The sequence below is a fragment of the Sarcophilus harrisii genome, chromosome 4, assembly GCF_902635505.1.
Source record: "Sarcophilus harrisii chromosome 4, mSarHar1.11, whole genome shotgun sequence".
In the NCBI taxonomy this organism is placed as follows: domain Eukaryota; kingdom Metazoa; phylum Chordata; class Mammalia; order Dasyuromorphia; family Dasyuridae; genus Sarcophilus; species Sarcophilus harrisii.
Window position 1 is genome coordinate 458,987,487 of NC_045429.1, and position 18,155 is coordinate 459,005,641.

An 18,155-nucleotide genomic window follows, 5' to 3' on the forward strand; every position below is an offset into this window, starting at 1 on the left:
TATCTAGCTACAGCTTTTATGATTCTGACCATTCTGGGCCAGACCCAAGGATAACATCCTCAGGAGCCATCCCTTAGCACAGGAAGCCAATCCTAAGGCCAGCTTAACAAGCAGGAAACTATTGCCCTTCCCCCTTGGGAAGTATATTTAAACCAAGTGCTTCCCCTTCAACCCCACCCAACTTGAAGAACTTTCCCAATTTGCTGGATTTCCCATTTGACAGTTTGTGACTGTGACATACTGACAGCAAGTGGGGCTCTTCCATAATGTGATGGATCAGTATTTTCCTTAATGTGATGGTCAGTCACACCTTCAAAAGGTTTTCAGTGGTGCGTCCAATTGCCTCACCCCCAACAGCCTTGCTTGGCCGTATATGGATACGTGTCCATGTGTGTTCTTATAAAGCATAATACCAATATCCTGTCTTGTTAGGATTTCTCTTCAAGTCATTGGAAGCACAAGGACTTTGAAACTGGTGAAATCAAATTATAATGCACTCAGCCTGGGCCTTTTGTCAAAGGACATTTCAAAAGACAGGCACCCTTGGCCATCAGGAAATGCTGAAAACACTGGAGTTCATTTGAAAAAAGCTGCAGCCAAAGTTGGTCTTGCAAATTAGCTCCATGCGCCCTGAAGTTTCTTTTTATTTCTCTCATGGCACCAAAACACTTGGAATCCTACTCCCTTTCTCTTCTTTCCCACAACACACACACACACACACACACACACACAAAGGGGTGGATTATCACTCACTGGGATTAAAGGAGTGTTTACGCTAATGAGCTGGAAGAAAAATAGAACCACGGAGGTGGCTGCTCGGTGGCGGGAGTTGGTTGTGTGGCTCCAATCATGGGGGAGCAGAGCTGACTCCATTCCTGGTGAGCTCACCCTGGCCAAGGCCGCCTGGCGTCAGACCCCCAAGTCTGGCTTCTGCTAATCTCTGAATATAAACTTGAGGGCCACAAGGAAGAGCAGGGACCCACAAATAGTGCACATCAAAGGCAAATGCGTTTGGGAATGGAACTGGGATGGAAAGACAACTGAATTTGGAATCAGAAAAACTGGATTTGAATCCCAACTCTGTCAATCACATGGAGATGGATATTGGATGATACTGGATAAATTACTTCTCTCTGGATCTATTTCCTCTTCTGCAAAGTGGGACAGGGGAACTTGATGGCCTCCTAGACCACTTCCCACTCTGAACCTACGGCTCTTTGAATGTAACACTCCCAAGCCCAATTCACTTATCCATGTAAAGAAGAGAAAGAAATGTAGTGGGGAGCAGAGATAAGAGGGAGCAGCTGAGCCCTTGAACTGTGGGTTCCCAAGAGCCTCCCTCTGTGTCCTGGCTTCTGAGGGCACCCGGGGCAGGGCTGGCTGACTTGCTGCTCCCTCCCAAGGGATGCTGCTGTGGTCAGCCTATCAAAGGGCAGACAGGGCAGCAGCTGGTGGAGGGGAAGAAAGCTGGGCTCCACCCCCTGCAGCCTCATACACGGACTCCCGTGGCTTGAGAGAGCGAGCCAACTAAGCAACAGCTGCCATCCCCTCTGGGAGTAAAATCTACGGGAAGTCAGGGGCGGCAGAAGAAGGGCTGAGAAAATGACCTCGGATTCCCAGGGCCTGTTTGGCAACAAAGACTTAGGCCACAGTAACCTCCTTTCCAACTGCTTTACCTTCTACTCACCCACCCAGTCCACAAGAGTGACAGTAATAAAAGCTAATTTTTTTTTTTTTTTTTTTTTTGCTGAGGCAATTGGGGTCAAGTGACTTACCCAGGGTCACACAGCCAGGAAGTGTTAAGTGTCTACGGTCAGATTTGAACTCAGATCCTCCTGATTCCAGGGCTGGGGCTCTATCCACTGAGCCCTCTAGCTGCCCCTTCACTTGACACTCTTAGCTTGATACTGTGAGGTAGTTGCTGTTATTATCCCCATCATACAGATGAGGAAGCTGAGGTAAAGTGATTTGTAAGTGTCTCAAGTCATATTTGAACTCAGGTTTTTCTGACTCCAGGCCAGTTCTACCCATTGCACCGCCGGGTGTGTACGTTTCCCCTGGAATGCCTTGTAGCAGATCTCTTTCAGAATAAGCATTGAAAGAGCGGAGGAGGAAAGGGCTTTGTATCTAGAGGCAGTTTAGAAATGAAAGGGGCAGTCCCCCTTTAGGGGACCTCAGTGGGGGGGGGGGTCAGGAGAGTAAGGGGAGGAGAAGTCGGAAGGGAGAGGGTGACAGCTCTTCTCCCAATACGGGGCTCAGCGTGGAGCTCTCCAGTGTCTGTGAACAAGCGCCTCAGCAATATTCCTTTCTGTCCACAAGGGCTCCCTGGACACTGCTTCTTCCCAGGTGCTACAAGGCCATTGTTAACAGCTTTGCAACCCTCTGACCTCCTCACAACATTCACTCTTGACTCTATTGTGCAGCTCTGAGGCGTTTGGTCAGACCCTGCCCACATGCAGCTTATTGTCTGCTAGGAGATAAGAGACGGGCACAGATTATTCAAATACCCAATATTCCATGACCGGTGCACAAGATAAGGAGCAAACAAATATGGCCATGAGTCTGAGGGGCAACGTCATCATCCTCTTGGAGCAGGTGGTCTCTGAGGTAATAGCTACTTTTACTCCAGCTCTTGAAGGTCGGGAAAGTGTTTCCCAACTGTCATCTCATTTGATGCTCACAACAACTCTGGGAGGTAGGTTCTCTTATCATCCCCACGTTACAGATGAGAAAACTGAGACACAGACACATTAAGAGACTCATCGAGGCTCACAGAACTCGTAAGTATCTGGGATGGGATCTGAAATCAGCTCTTCCTGACACTGAATACTCAGGTGCTTCAGCACTAGACACTAAGTAACGGGGAGCAAGGAACATTCAACCTCCCCATAAGATCGTTGAGTCAGAAATAGGAATGGAAGTGCCACTTTTTCTGGGGGAGATGATTGGGAGAAAGCCATGTCTCAATGACTCAGGAAGATGCAAGCAGCAAGAAGGGAAGAGGTTCAAGGTGAAGGCAAGTGTGTTCATCATGGATCGGGGCCAGCAGCACGGTGGAAGGGCAGGCAGATCTGGCACGGTACCTTGGACAATAGGGTTGAAGTAGATGGGAGGAAGATAGCGGCAGTAGTGAAGGGAGAAGGGGTTTGTGCCTCAGGGACCAGGAGCTCAGGGTGAGCAGAAAGATGGCAGAAGTTTAACTGACCATTGAAGATTGAGTCCACGCAGTGTCCTTGTGGGCGGAGGGAAGTCCAGAAGGTGAATGTTTCGAGCTCAGGGTCTTCTGGAAGATCCAGTTTCGTGGCAGGCAGAGCAGTGTGACATCCTGTGAAGAAGCGTGTCTCAGCCAGGAGGAATGAGCAGGGGTACGTCTCAGGGAGCCTGGGGAAGAGGTAGAGGATGGCACTCCCAGATGGGCCTGGTGGGAGGAGATTCTGGGGCAAAGATGGAAGCTGGGAGTGTGATTCCAGGAGCTGGAGGAGGCCCCGGAGGTGAAGACATGAAGAGATGTCTCCAGGAGAGGGACCCAGGTTTAGCTCCATGCTTTATCAATGGCTTGGATAAAGGCACAAATGGCTGCCAGCAGATTTGCAGATGACTCAAACTAAGGAATGGCTCCCACTGGATGGTCGTGATCTAAAATTATCTGGAAGTGCTAGAACTTTAGCCAATAGATATAAATGTGAGGCTTGTGACTGGGAACAAAAAAGTCAACTTCACAAGTATAGGAGGGGGGAGATATGGTTAGACAATGGTTGTTCTATCAAAGACCCAATGGTCATAATGGGCCACAAGTTTAACATGAGTCTACAGAGAAGTAGAGCAGCTCAAAAAGCCAGTGAGATGTTGGGCTTCTTTAGGAGGGTCATATCTTCCAGAATAAGAAGGGGCCGGTCCCCCTGTGCTCCGCCCTGGTCAGACCTCATCTAGAACATGTTTGTTCCGGGCACCACAACTTAAGGAAGATGTTGACAAACTGGAATGTCCTAAAAAGGGCAACCAGAATACAGAAAGGCTTCGGGAGCCAGTCATGGGAAGACTGGTACAAGGGACTGGGATGTGAAGCTGGGAGCCTGGACTGCACCATGGGGTGATCCCAGCTCTGAGAGATGACATTTGCACAACATTCTTAGCCATCTCTTTACCATGCAGGTTCTACCCCCGTCCCTTTATTCAGAATCCCTTTTTATGTTGTCTTCTATTAAACTATCAACTAATGGGTCAATAAGCATTTATTAGGCACCGACTATATATATATATATCACTGTGCAAAGTACTGAGGATACAAGGACTGCCTTACTGACTTGTATGTGTATTCCTGGTCCTAGAACAGTGAGTAGCACATTAATAGCATTCACTCTATCCCTGTATCTAGAGCAAAAGTCTCAGATGGGATGTGGGACCTCTCCTCAAATATCTGAAACCTTGTCATGGGGCAGAGCTGGTTTAGATTTGGTGCTGGTTCTAGATCTAGTGGACCTGGAGGGCAGAATAAGAAGCAAAGGGCAAAGAGGCACATTTAATCTCCATGTGTGATAAACTCCCTAACCCGGAGCTGTCCCAGGGGAGAGTGAGCAGCAGTGGGCGCCCCTCCTGGAAGATCCACTTGTTGAGACAATGGCTGTGGACGTTCCTCTTCAGATGAATTGGACTAGAAGAGGCCCCTTCTGGGGCTCTAGTGTTCTGGTGATATGGCCAACGAGACAGGGCGAAGAGCCTCGGGCTTTGGTTCTGACGTGGCATCTCTTCGGGTGGTTCCCTGGAAGGCAACAGCAGTGTGAAAGGACAAGGGGAGAGGCCGGGCACCAGAGGGGGGGGCTGTGACCTGAGCTCTGGTCCCAGCAAGGCTTTTAAACCACCTGTTTCCATTCCAGTTCATTAGAACCCACGTACTTGGGGAATTATCCCAATTAGGGATCACAGAGGAAAGCTGGAAAACAATCTGTGCAGTTACTGTGAAGTAATGGGAATGAACACCACATCTGAGGGTGGGGGGGTGGCTTGGAAGAACAAATCATTTAGAAAAGTTTAACCACAGTATGTTGTGCTTGTGGCCAGTCTCCACGGAGGAAAGGTTGGGGATATTTGGGAAGCATCATGGGAAATCAGAGATGCTCAGAAGCCACTTTGCCTAGGAATTCCCCCCCTTACCCCACCCTGAAATGGTTTTTCAATCAATTCCCATTTATACTTGAAACCTTGTGCAGATAAAAGCAGCAAGCATCAAGCTGACAATTCTGAGGGCTCGTGGCCCACTTAGAAGGATGCTGACCTTTGAACCATGGGACCTCAGTCCAGAGCCTGGCTCTGCCACTTGAACTGGCCCTTCTCTGACAAGTAGTACATTCAGCCTTCACTTGAAGCCTTTGTATGAAGTCCTCCAGTGACCAGGAGTCCACTGACTCCTGAGGCATCTCATTCCCATTTAGGCCATGAACTCCCTTGGCTTTAGATTCCTTATTAAATGAGGGAGTTGAACCTCATAGTTCCCTTGGTCTCTTCCATCTTTAATTCGGTAATCTATGAAAAAATTTTAAAGGTCTAATCCTGTGTTTATGTCATTGAAAGGATAAATTCTGTATTGTCTTAGAGCATCGAAGCCTGAGTCTTCTGAGAGCCTTGCATTCAATGTGATTAATTATTTCTGCAGTTCTAGAGCCCGAGAAGGAGGTCAATGGCCAAGAAAAGAAAGACAGGAGGGTGCTGTAGACAAATCATTGACCTTAGAATCAGAGAGTCCTGGGTTCGGATCCTACCTCAGACACATTTAAGCTCCAGGGTGATGAGTAAATCATTTAGCCTTTAAGGATCTCAGTGTTCTTCCCTATAAAACAGGAACAAAACCAGTAGCCCTCCCCTAACTCAGAGGGCTATTGGGAGAAAAGTTATTTGCATCCCCTAAGACACCGAAGAAATGGAAATTGAGATCATCAGGGATAAAAGCCAGGGCCAAGCCTGAAAGATGGAAAAGGATAACTTGAGTTTTGATGGAAAACTTCCCCCAAACAATTCCAGAATAAACAGAGCTTCTTCGGGAGTTCCCACCCTTCAGTAGGAATTGTTGTTTTTTTTTTAAAGCTGAATGGTCACTTGTCAGGTATATTGTACTGGGAGTCTTTTCTAAGGATGAGTCGAATTAGATGGCTTCCAGGGAGCCTTCCAACTCTGAAATCCTATTATTCTGATTCTGTAATGCTTCCTGTGGTTAATACTTTCTATTGTTCAGTACATGTGACTCAACTCACTAGGAGCCTCATTGTTCTGAATAACCAAAATTCTAAGTGGTTGAGGATAGTTAGAGAATTGATGACATAAAAATAAATATCTTAGATTCTCTGCATTGGGTAATAGACTGGGGAAGGGGGTGCATGTCTAGGGACCGATTGCTCACCATTGAGGACAGAGTTCAGGAATTCACTGGGGAGAGCTGACAAAGTGATCTATTTGGCCAGGTGGAGCTTTCAACTCCAAAGTCCTGGCTGCATGATCTGGTAACCTGAGCACCCTGTAATTTAGCACATAGCTCCAGTGAGGTATCTCGAGTTCAAATGCAGAAGTCCACGCTGGAGGGATCATGTCTATCCTCCCAGTCGTTCAAGGAAATCATAAATAAAGTCTAGAAAGGCAAGGAACCAGATGGCTTCTCTTGAAACCAGAGGCCACCGATATCCACAGGGACACATTTGAAGCCCCTACTAATCAATGCTGACAGGTGGCACTCACCTGCATTTAGTAGCGAGAAATAAATCATTCTTTTAAAAATGGAGGTAAAGTACTTCAAAGGAATCAAGAATCAGAAGAGAATTCCAACCCTCCACTAAATCCCAACAAAAGCCCACATCCAGCCTTTGGTGAGAGTCTTTAAGGACAAAGAACTCACTACCTGCTATGGCAGCCAGCCATCCCACATTTACTTAGCACTCATCTTTAATAAAGTTCTTTGTTATGTAGAGCAGAAACCTGTCTCTTTGCATCTTCCATCTATTGCTCTTTTTGCCACCCTCTGGATCAAAATGAGTGCAATTTCTCTTCATAGTGGAAAATCTTCAAAGATTTGAACGCAATTAAGCATGTCTTTCCTAAGTTTCTTCCAGTCTAAATTCCCTGAGTTCCTTTACCTAGTCCTTGTCTGGCAAGAATTCCATTCCCTTCATCATCCTAGTAAAAACTCCCTGTGGATAAGCTCCAACTTGTCAATGAAATTCCTAAAATATGGCCCCTGAACTGACCAGATGTGCTCTGACCAAGAAAGAGGATACTGAAAATATCCCTCCTCTCTTTTTAGACAATATGCCTCTCAAGAAAAGCACAAGCTTCCTTGGTCGGGATGTAACGCTGGTGACTAAAATTGAGCTTTCACTACATTAAAACTGGAGATCCTTTTTTACCAACCTAGAGTTTACCCATGTCTCCATGATATCAGACATAGAGGGTTGAATTTTAGACCTAACTGTAAGAGTTTATATCTATATGAATTGTATAAAGTTTTTTTATTATTAACATTTTTTATTTTTTATTGACAAAAATCTACTCTCTCTTTCCCATCCCCTATCCCAATAATAAACAATTCTCCATAACAACTATACATAATTAAGCAAAACAAATTCTTTCATTGTTTGTGTTCAAAAATATATCTCTCATTCTTCACTTTGAATCGATCATCTATCTGTCAAGAGATGCTTCCATATGAGTCCTCTGGAATCATGAATAGTCATATTGATTATAGTTCTTAAAACTTTCAAAACTGTCCATCTTTACAATGTTATTAGATAAATTATTCTCTTGGTTCTGCTCATTTCATTCTTCATCAGTTTATAAAACTCTTCAAGATCTTTTTTATAATATTTATAATAATATTTTATAATATCCTTGTATAGATTTGTCCCCTGTTCCTGCTCACTTCACTTTGCATATATGCCTTCCCAGAGTTCTCAGAAATCATCCCCTTATGGAGTCAAGAAGACAAATCCCTGAGCTCAAATTCAGCCTTAGACACATATTATCTGTATAATCTTGGGTAGTCATTCAACTCTGTTTGAAACAGTTCCCTCAACTGTCAAATGAGCCAGAGAAGAAAATGGTAAACCACTCTAGTATCTTGGTCAAGAAAATCCCAAGTGGAGTCACAAAACACAGCACATGACGAAAAATGACTGAACAACAACAAAAATACTCGAACACATTCATGCACAGCAACCTGTTTGTCCATTCTCCAATATACATATATACATGTATAAATATATACATGTATAAATATATACATATTTATTTGCAGTGCTTGGCACTTTTACTCAAATTGAACAAGTACTAAACTAAACTAAAAACTTCCCAATACATGTGGAAAAGCAGAAATAATTAACATATCTTTACTGAAAACATAATAGATTAAAAATGGTAATCACCTTTCAAGAAAGAATTTAAACTTAATTGAAGACTGAACAAGTGTATGCTAAAGAACTGTTGGCTCAAAGTCTAATTTGCAGAACCAATAGATCATATGATAAAAGAAAATGACACGAATGAAACAACATGCCCAAAACTTTGGGATGTCACTGAAGGATTCCTTAAGGGAAAAGTTATGTCAACAACAACAACAAAAAAAAATTCACTAGTAAAGAAAGAACTACATCAATGATTTGACCATGCAACTAACTAAAAAAAGCTTTAAAAAAACAATAAATCAAACAAGCCAATTTAACATAAAAATAGTTCTGAAAATCAGAAACATCTCCATCTGTAAAATGGGACCACCAATACTTTTACCACTTCCCTCAATGTTGATATGAATGAATAAGAGAAGCATTTATTAAGCACTTAATATGTGTAAAGCACCATTCTAAGCACTAAGTAGAAAAATAAGACAGTCCCTACTCTCAAAGAGTGTCCATTCTAATGAAGGAGACAATATTTATGGCACATTTCAGCTACAAATCAGATTGGAAAAGTTCTGTGATCCTTAAGGGATAGTTGCAAAGCAAATGGTACCTTTTGTTTTATAGCAAAATGGGTTGCTACCATGATATTGATTGGAGGAAAAGAATCTGGCTTTTATATATAAAACTTTTTTTTTATTTTCAAAACACATGCATAGATAGTTTTCAATATTGACCCTTGCAAAACCGTGTGTTCCAATTTTTTTTCTCTCTCTCCCCCTTTCTACCTACCCTCTCCCTTATATAGCAAGTAATTCAATATATGTTAAACATGTGCAATTCTCCTATACATATTTCTACAATTACCATAAGAAAAATCAGATCAAAAAATGAGAAAGAAAACAAAATGCAAACAAACAAAAAAAAAGTGAAAATGCTGTGTTGTGCTCCACACTCAGTTCCCACAGTCCTCTCTCTGGGTGCAGATGGCTCTCTCCATCACCAGCTTACTGGAACTAGCCGGAATCACCTCGCTATTGAAAAGAGCCACGTCCATCAGAATTGATCATAGTATAATCTTATTGCTGTAGAGAACCTGGCTTTGAATTCTGGCTCTGGCATTTATTAGCTGTGAAATCTTGAGCAAATCATTCAAGCTGTCCGAGCCTAGGTCTAAACTGGAAATAATCCTAGTGCAAGGGTAATAGTCAATTGAATCAATCAACAAGATTACCCCATCCCCACTTAAAGTAGGAGACAAAAAGCTACACACTAAGACCATTACCACATGAGAACACATCTTGATGATTCACTAGGTGAAAATGAGGCCTGAACTAACATTTCAACCAGGTGAAACAGGAGTCTGTTCAGATTGACTGGAGGACTCGGTCATGCACTGTGTGGCTTGCATTAAATCAAGTTCATTTGGGATGGAAACAGACTGAACACAATGAGGTAAGAAAGTTTCAAAATGATATAAAGATCTCAGTGAAAATGACCAGGGGAGCCCCAAAACTCTCTCTCATTCTCTCTCTATCGGACTTTGGGGGAATCCTTGGAGAGCTCTCCCCTGAGAGACCCACCCCAGGAATCGAGATAAAGCGGTTTCATTCTGTTATCTGGCTGGGACTAGTTGAGTCCAGGACCACTCCTACTTAGCCTGAGCTGGAGATTTCTATCCAACTCTATTGAGTTGGAGATTAGTCCAGAAACACTCATTCAATTCTAAGATTTCAACTCAAATTGCTCACAACCACCACCTAGAGCTGCCCATAAAACAAGCTTTCTTCAATCCAACTCCTCTTCCCTTGGCATAGCTATGCCTTCCCTTTGTCTCTCTCACACATTTCCCTAAAAGGACTTTTCCCCTATTTACCTCTCTATTAGCATTTCTCTGCTAGAGAATTTTTCTACCAGAAACTCTCTCTCTCTTTCTGCCAGGACTTCTCTGCTAGATCTTTACTTCTCCACCTGCCACCAAGGAAGTCAGCCAGCAAAAGCTGACTTCTCAGTTCTAATAATAAACATCTTTTGCCACTTTAACTTTTAGGGTTCATAAATTCATTTATGAAGGATCTGTGCAGACCAGAAGGGAGTTCCCATGACTCCCTGCTCTGTGCCGAACCTCATTTTAAAAAGATATAATAATTAAGGCAAATTCCATAATTATTTTCCCTTCCCCTCCCCACAGAGAAGAGGAAAGGACTTCGAGAAAACTAACCAAAATGAGTTACTCATTTGTTCTCTAAGCTTGAATCCACTTTGCCCTGAGCTCCATCTATATACACTCATGGGAGAATGTGTCGGGCATTGGAGAGAGATGTTTTGTACCCCAATACCAACAATGTCATTCTGTTAAATACCCAATTCTTAAAGCTAACTAAGCTTGCCTACCTTGTTGATATCAACTAATAATCTTGAAGAGAATCACATGGTGGAGCTCTTAAAAGCTACCCCTAGACTTTGGAAGGAGATAATCTCGAGATCCAGCCTGCCTATACAAGTGGATACTGGAAGAGTAGCCTCAGAATATGGGGACAAGAGTGCAAATCTGTTGGAGAAATATAAATTGTTATTGTTATTCCCACTTTAGCCTGTCGCTTCCCTTTGTGAGGATCAACTCTTCACTTTTAGAGAGAGAGGTTAGCCTGGCTCTTTTGATCTCACTGAACGACATCTGTATTTGTCCCTTTGCCACGTCTCATATCACAGCATCCTAAATCTAGCCCTGGAAAGGACCTCAAAGATCAACTAGTCCAGCCCTCTCATTTTATAAAATTAAGCAACTGACCTGAGATCATACCATTAGGGCTTAATAGAAGCAGAGTTTAGCTTTAACACAGAGATCTCAGCTATCCCAAGGAGCTGTTCCCCCGGACTGAAGGAGAGGTTGATTAACTAAATGGAGATGAAAATCTTCTCAGGAAACATGCCCTCAGGAAAAGCCACCTATTACAGGATAGGGCCAAGAGCCCTTGGGGGTCATCCCTGAAAGGGTAGAATCCATAGACTAGCGGGGTGACCTTCTGCCTTCTTCCCCAGGAGCTATAGAAAGGCTGTTTCCATTCTTCTTGTCCCTCCCTCTCCCAAATCCACCCCCCCATGTGAGAGATAGCTTTTAGCCAGAATACATTTGAATGGTAAAATAATTTATGCCTAATTAGGGTGCTGGTTTTAAAATTAGAAGTTCAAATGCATAATCACACGGACTGTTTAATCTTATTGTCTTGCCTCTCAGGAGCTGCTGGGTATTTTCTCATTCTTTTCTGATTTCTGAGATGCTGAGCCAGTCTCTTAACCTCACTCTACTTCCCCCCCCCTCCATTCTATTCCATGCAGGAGAATCTTTCAAAAGTACAGCTCTCATTATATCTCATCCTCCTCAAAAGCCTGAGGGGCAGCTGGGTAGCATAGAGGATAAGGGATCAGACCTGAATACGTCATTCAGAGTTCAAATCCAACTTCAGACATTTACTAGTAGTGTGACCCTAGGCAAGTCACCTTGCCTCAGTTTTGCCTGGGTTTTCTCAGCTGTTAAATGAGTTGGAGAAGGAAATGGCAAACGACTCCAATATCTCTACCAAGAAAACCCCAAATGGGGTCATGAAGCGTTGGGCAAGACTGAAACCATTAAGCATTCCAAAGCCCACAATGGCTTCCCATTGTCTAAAAATACAACACAAATTCTGTAGACTGATATTTGAGGATCTCCATGATCTGGCCACAACCAACATTTTCCAAAATTATTTTCTACTCCTCCCCAACACAAATTCACCATTTCCACCAAATTATCCTATTTTCCAACTCTAAAAATATTCTTGTTTCCTATCTTTACAACTTTGCTCCTTCTTCTTCATATGAAATGCCTCTCCTTCCCATTTCCATTTCTTCATCAATAGAATATGAATTCTTTGAAAGTAGAACGATTTCTTAGCACCTAATAATAGAAGTTGAAAATGCTTATTAATTAACTAATTGATGTTTGCTCATCAGAATTTCACCCCTCATTTAAGTCCCAGATTAGATGCCCCTTCTTCCAGAACCCAGTCCCTCTCTACTCCAGCTAAGAATGCCCTTCCGTCTCCTGGAGACTCCACAAGCCTATCCTATTAGAAACAGCATTCATATACATGTGTGAATAAACATATGTGTGTGTGCCTACATTGTAATGAGTTGTGTACTAATTTAGCTCCTCAACTACACTGTGAGCCCATGAGAACAAATACTAGGTCCTCCACTTTCTTTGTACTATCAAAGCCTGACTTGGTGAGTTCAATGTGGCAGGAATTCTTGGTTTCACGCAATTTGTAATTGTATCACTGTAGGAAGCTGCCAATGAGGAAACTCCCCCTGCCAATGCAGATTAGCACCTTGTCTTCAATTTGTAGTCTGAGAGAGTTGCCTTTTCTGACTCTGAGACCAATTATTTGCTGCAGCATGCTACTTTCAAAGGAAATTCAGTGTATAGACAATGACTGAGTAACATATAGAAAGAGCTTTGGATTTGGAATCAGGCAAAATAGGTTTAAAAGTCATCCTTGACAATTTAGTGTCTGTCTATTCACGAGTCATTTAAACTGTCAAAGTTTCATCATCTGTAAAATGGGCACAAATTGCACTGTGCTTCTTATGAAGCAGCATACTGTACTGAATAAAGAGCTAGCCAGGAAGGTCGAGTTTAAGTCCCAGATAGGAAAGAAAGGGGAAAAAATATGGGGTGCATTTCACCAGCTTAGAAAGATTGAGGCATGTAAATGATAGGACTAATGTCACTTTTTCCTGAGCCCAATGAAAAGTGGAAGTTCATGTATCAATAGGGAGAAAAAAAAGGATTTTAGTCCCTTCCAGCTTTACAATTCTCTCTTATAACTGAGGCAGCCTGTTCTGTTGGATAGGACACTGGCCTTGGAAGCGGGAAGACCTGAATTCAAATGCTCAGCTCAACAAATGACTCTGAACAAGTCATTTAATTTTTATCTGCCTCAGTTTCCTCATCTATTTGGGAGAGTACATGTGGGGATCACTGAGGTCCTTTCCACTTCTAAATTTAATCCTATAAAGTAGATCCTGATGATTGTATCTTCACATATCCATATTTGAGGACTTAACTTTCTCCTAATAGAGAAAAAAAATGAATCTCTAAGAAGTCATAGATTAAAAACTAGAAAGGACCTTAGAGATGATCCAGTCCAACATCCTCTTTTTACAGAGAAGGAAACTGAGGCACATGGAGATTAAGTACTTATCCAGTATCAGACACAAGATTTAAAATCCAGGTCCTTTAGATTTCAGAACCGCTGCTTTATCCACTATATGACATTATCTTCAGGCTAGCCAGCAAACTTTATATAACCCTGCCATTGAAGCCTTTGTAAGCCAAGAGGGTTAGGCAAATGGCAACCATCATCATCACTGGAGGGCTCCACAAGTTACTCCTGGATCACTCAAGGTTTCTCTGCAAATGCTTCCTCCTTTGCCCAGAGCTTCACCCACTTATACTGTACCAAGATCCACAATATAGAAAAGGAGCCCTGGAAGCCCCTTGTGTGGAGCAGATTTGCTCAAAACCTTTTCACCTTTATTCTATCTGACTTGTCTCATGGAGGTAATAAAAAGTAGGAACTAAAGATCACCTAGCGTCTACTCCCAGTGACATATGCAGAGTTGTAAGTAATGACTTTGACCATCATCTTATCATCATTGTCATTACCAATTAAACCGATGTCAATCAAGAAACGTTTAATCTGTCTCGGTTTCCTCAAATATAAGATGGAGACAATAGTAGCACCTGCTTCCCATGGTTGTTGAAGGATCATATCTACAATCTAATGGATGTGACAACTTGTATTGATCAATAAGCATTTATTAAAAATAACAAAAGAGGAGAAGGAACTTATGGAAATTAAATTAATGAATGAATTTAGAAAAGAGACAAAGTAATGTCATGACATGGAGGGAAAGGGATTTCCAGGAAAGACACATAGTGATATGTCTAAATAAATGTCAGATTTTTAAAAATAAGGTTGAGACAGAGATCTTACATATGTGAATGTGGAGGAGTGTCACCAGTGCTGAGTTTGGAATCAAGAGAAACGTGCCCTGGTATCCTGCCCTGCCTCTTACTAGTTGTATTATGATGGGCATCATTTTAATTCCCTGAACCTTGGGTTTCACATCTTCAAAATGGGTTTAAGAATCTGGGAGGACGTATTTCATTGGGTTATTTGAGGATCAACCCATTATTGTGAGTGTAACACGCTTTACAAACTATCAGCAGTCATTAGGATTGTTTTTATTCTTACTCTTCTCTCATATTCAGTGGAGTTCAGGCCAACATCCTGGGATAAGTCAATAGCCTGGTATTCCTCTTTGATGTTTAAAGTCCACTGGGCTCTCCTGCTGATAGATTAAAATGGCAACTTTGGGCAGCTGAATCAGCACTTTGGCATGAAAGTTCATCAACTGTACTCTCTGCAAGAATCCCACACCCTTGGCAGACGGGACAAAGTAAAATGGAGTGAAGCCTGTTCCCATGTGGTTTTAACTTTTATTTGCCTCCTTGTTTTGAAATCATTACTTTACTTTGTAGAGGATACTCCTCTTAACTATTGTTAAAGAGATTTGAAACATCTAATATAAAATATACCAAAATAACATAAATATAAAATACAAAAAAAATTTAACCCTTAGATAGCATTTTAAAGTTTGAATATAACATCTCTTTTTATTCTTACAACAATCCTGGGAGGCAGATGATCTCTATTTTACAACTAAGAAAACAGAGGCAAAGATGAAGTGACTTGTTCAAGGCCACACAGCTCATTAAGTGTCTAAGGCAGGATTCAAACTTGGATCAACTCTACTCAACTCCCAGCTGTGCCGCCACCTAGCTGCCAAAGTTAAATGGAGACACGATCTGTAATCTCTAAACCTTAATGAAGCGCCAATTATGTGCCAGGACTTGTAAACAGAGGACAAATCAGAGCATCCTCACCCTCAAGGACCTCACATACTTAGAGGAAAGACAACATCTATAAAATGTAAACATTTACAGGATAAAAACCAAAAGTAATAGGAAGCATTTGAGGAGGGAAGTAGGAAGAGTGTCAGAAGGTCCACTCATCAAGAAGGGCTTCAAGAGAAGGGGATATTTGAGTTCATGAAGGAAACAAGAAATTCTCTGAGGCAGAGGTGAGAAGGCACAGCACGTCAGGTGTGAGTAAAGGCCAGTGCAAAGTCACAGAGATGGTAGATGGAGTGTTTTGTGTAAATATAGAAGAAGACAGTTTAGTGGAACATGGAGAGCAAGAAAGTGGAAAATGTACGATGAAGCTGGAAAATCTGATTGTGGACAAATTGTAAAGGATTTTGAAAGTCAGCAGAATTTATTTTGATTGTAGAAGCAATGAAAAGTTACTGCAGTTTGCATAGAAGAGTTATCACCATTTTTGTGTTTAAGGAAGATGTTTCCAGTGGGGAAAAAATATTGAATTTGGAGCCTGAGAATCTGAATTCAGATCTCATATCTGTTAGGTATTTCTGTGTGACCTTGAGCAAGGTACCTAATGTCTCTCCATCTTGATTTCCTCATCTTTACAATGAGGAAGTTGACCATATGACCTTGAAATCCTGCAGTCCCGAGAGTCCTTTGAAGAACCCTGTGATATAGGCCTATCCCCTTCACACTGGCCACCAAGAGAAGAGCTGAGAAAGGTGTTTGTCCCACAGCAGATAGCAGGAACAGAACAAGAAAGGAGAGGAAGTCACAATGATGAAAAGACCCAATGCAGAAATCAAGATATTCATGTTGCCTTAAATATAATTTGTGTTAGTTACATTTCAATCCCTAATTTATACATAACGTGGTTGACAAAGAATTACATTATAACAAAATTAGCTGGCGTGATTAGCCCAGCGTATGTGCTGCTGATTAATACCAAACCGAGAGCTCAGTAATTAAGATCTGTGAGCTCTGTATTTGGAGGCTTTTGTCTTCTTTATTATCTGCTTAACGAGGGTTCCAAGCTTACCTCCCTTCTGATTTGGCATTGGAGAGCAGTCTCGATTAATTCCCATTTATTCCTTTAAATTACCTTATTTTGCTTTTTGATATTTTGCTGAAGGTACTACAAGATCCACATGGGGAACTTTTCTTTCTCCCCTAATCAAATCAACCTCTCCTCCTAACTTCCCTGTTTCTGTCAAGGGCACTGCCACCCTTCCAGTGGCCCAGATTTACACCCTCGCATCCATCTTCAATCCCTCCATCTCGCTCACCTGGTATAGCTGATCAGTCGCCACATCTCGTCAATCCAATTTCCACATTGTATTTCCCAGTGACTTTGCACTGGCCTTTACTCACACCTGACGTGCTGTGCCTTCTCATCTCTGCCTCAGAGAATTTCTTGTTTCCTCTTCTCTCCTCTTACAAGGACCACAAATCCACCGACTTAGTTGGGAAGAAAGTGTTTCTTCTTTCCAACTCCCTTTGTAAGCCTTCCTCTGCACATCTGTTCAATTGATAACCCTAAAACATAGATCTTATCACTTTCCCACTCTAATATTTCCAGATGATCCTTCTTTACTTGAGGACAAATTGCAAAATTCTTGGTCTGGCACTTACAGCCCTTTACAATGTAGTTCTCACCCATCTTTCCAGTCTTCCCTCATGCTACTACAGTGAGAGACATACTAAGTCTATCTCTTGTGAGAATGTACGGCAGATTTAGTTGATGGAATCCCCACATATCTGGGCAAGAGCCTGCTCTCAGAAAGGTATAATGACATCTAATGGAATGACCTTGCACCCCAATGGTACAGGGAACATGGGAAATAATTGTTTCGAGTCTGTTTTAGATGTTTAAAAGAAGAGCCTTTTGATTGATAGTTGAGTTGGAAGTGAGAACAATTACAATAGGTACTAACTGGAAGATTCCCTTCTTCTTTGTCCTTCCTGGCTGCATTAAGTGCACCTGAGCCACCACCATGTGGTCCATGAGTGTATGACCCTACTGATGTTGCTTTCTCTTCTCCAGCTATTCTTTGCCACTTTTAGGTAGGTGTTATCTAGTAAAGCTGCAGCCTTATGAGTTTCCAAAGACCAGGACAGTCAGCTGCCGGACAGCTGGAAGCTAGAGCCTGTGCCAAATTTTAGGGACAGCCAAACCCAATGAGGAGTAAAGACTCAAGTAATCTGCATGACCACCCAGCATCAAAGTAGGTCAGAAGCAGCCAGGAGGGAGAAAGTAACTGATGTGCTGCTATACCACGTTGGGAAATGAACTTGGTGGGGTGAATGCTTTATTTAAAAAAATTAATACAAATTTGAGCACACTTCCCAAAGACCACTAGGGCAGAAGGTGATCCTGATTGTTAGTCTGAAAGAATGCTCTGTAACTTCTGTTCTTGCTCTATCTTCTCAGAAAATGTTTATTCATAAAAACTAATTGATGTTAATTGGTTAAATTATAATGGATCACGAATCACTGGAGTATATCAATGAAATAATAATGATAGCTAGCAATTATTAGTCTTCTAAGATTGGAAAAACACTTTCTATATATCATGATGTTTGATTTAAACAAGCCTCTGAAATAGGTGATCTTATTATTCCCAATTTATAGGAGGTACTAACTACAACTGGTGGTTAACACCGGGAAGAACTCATAAGAATAGAGATCACAGCTAATGGCATTAGAGAAGCATCACCCCAACTCCTTGAGGGCACTTCTAAAGCCCTTACAAGGAGATCCTTAAAGACATGACTTAACATGTGGGAACTGA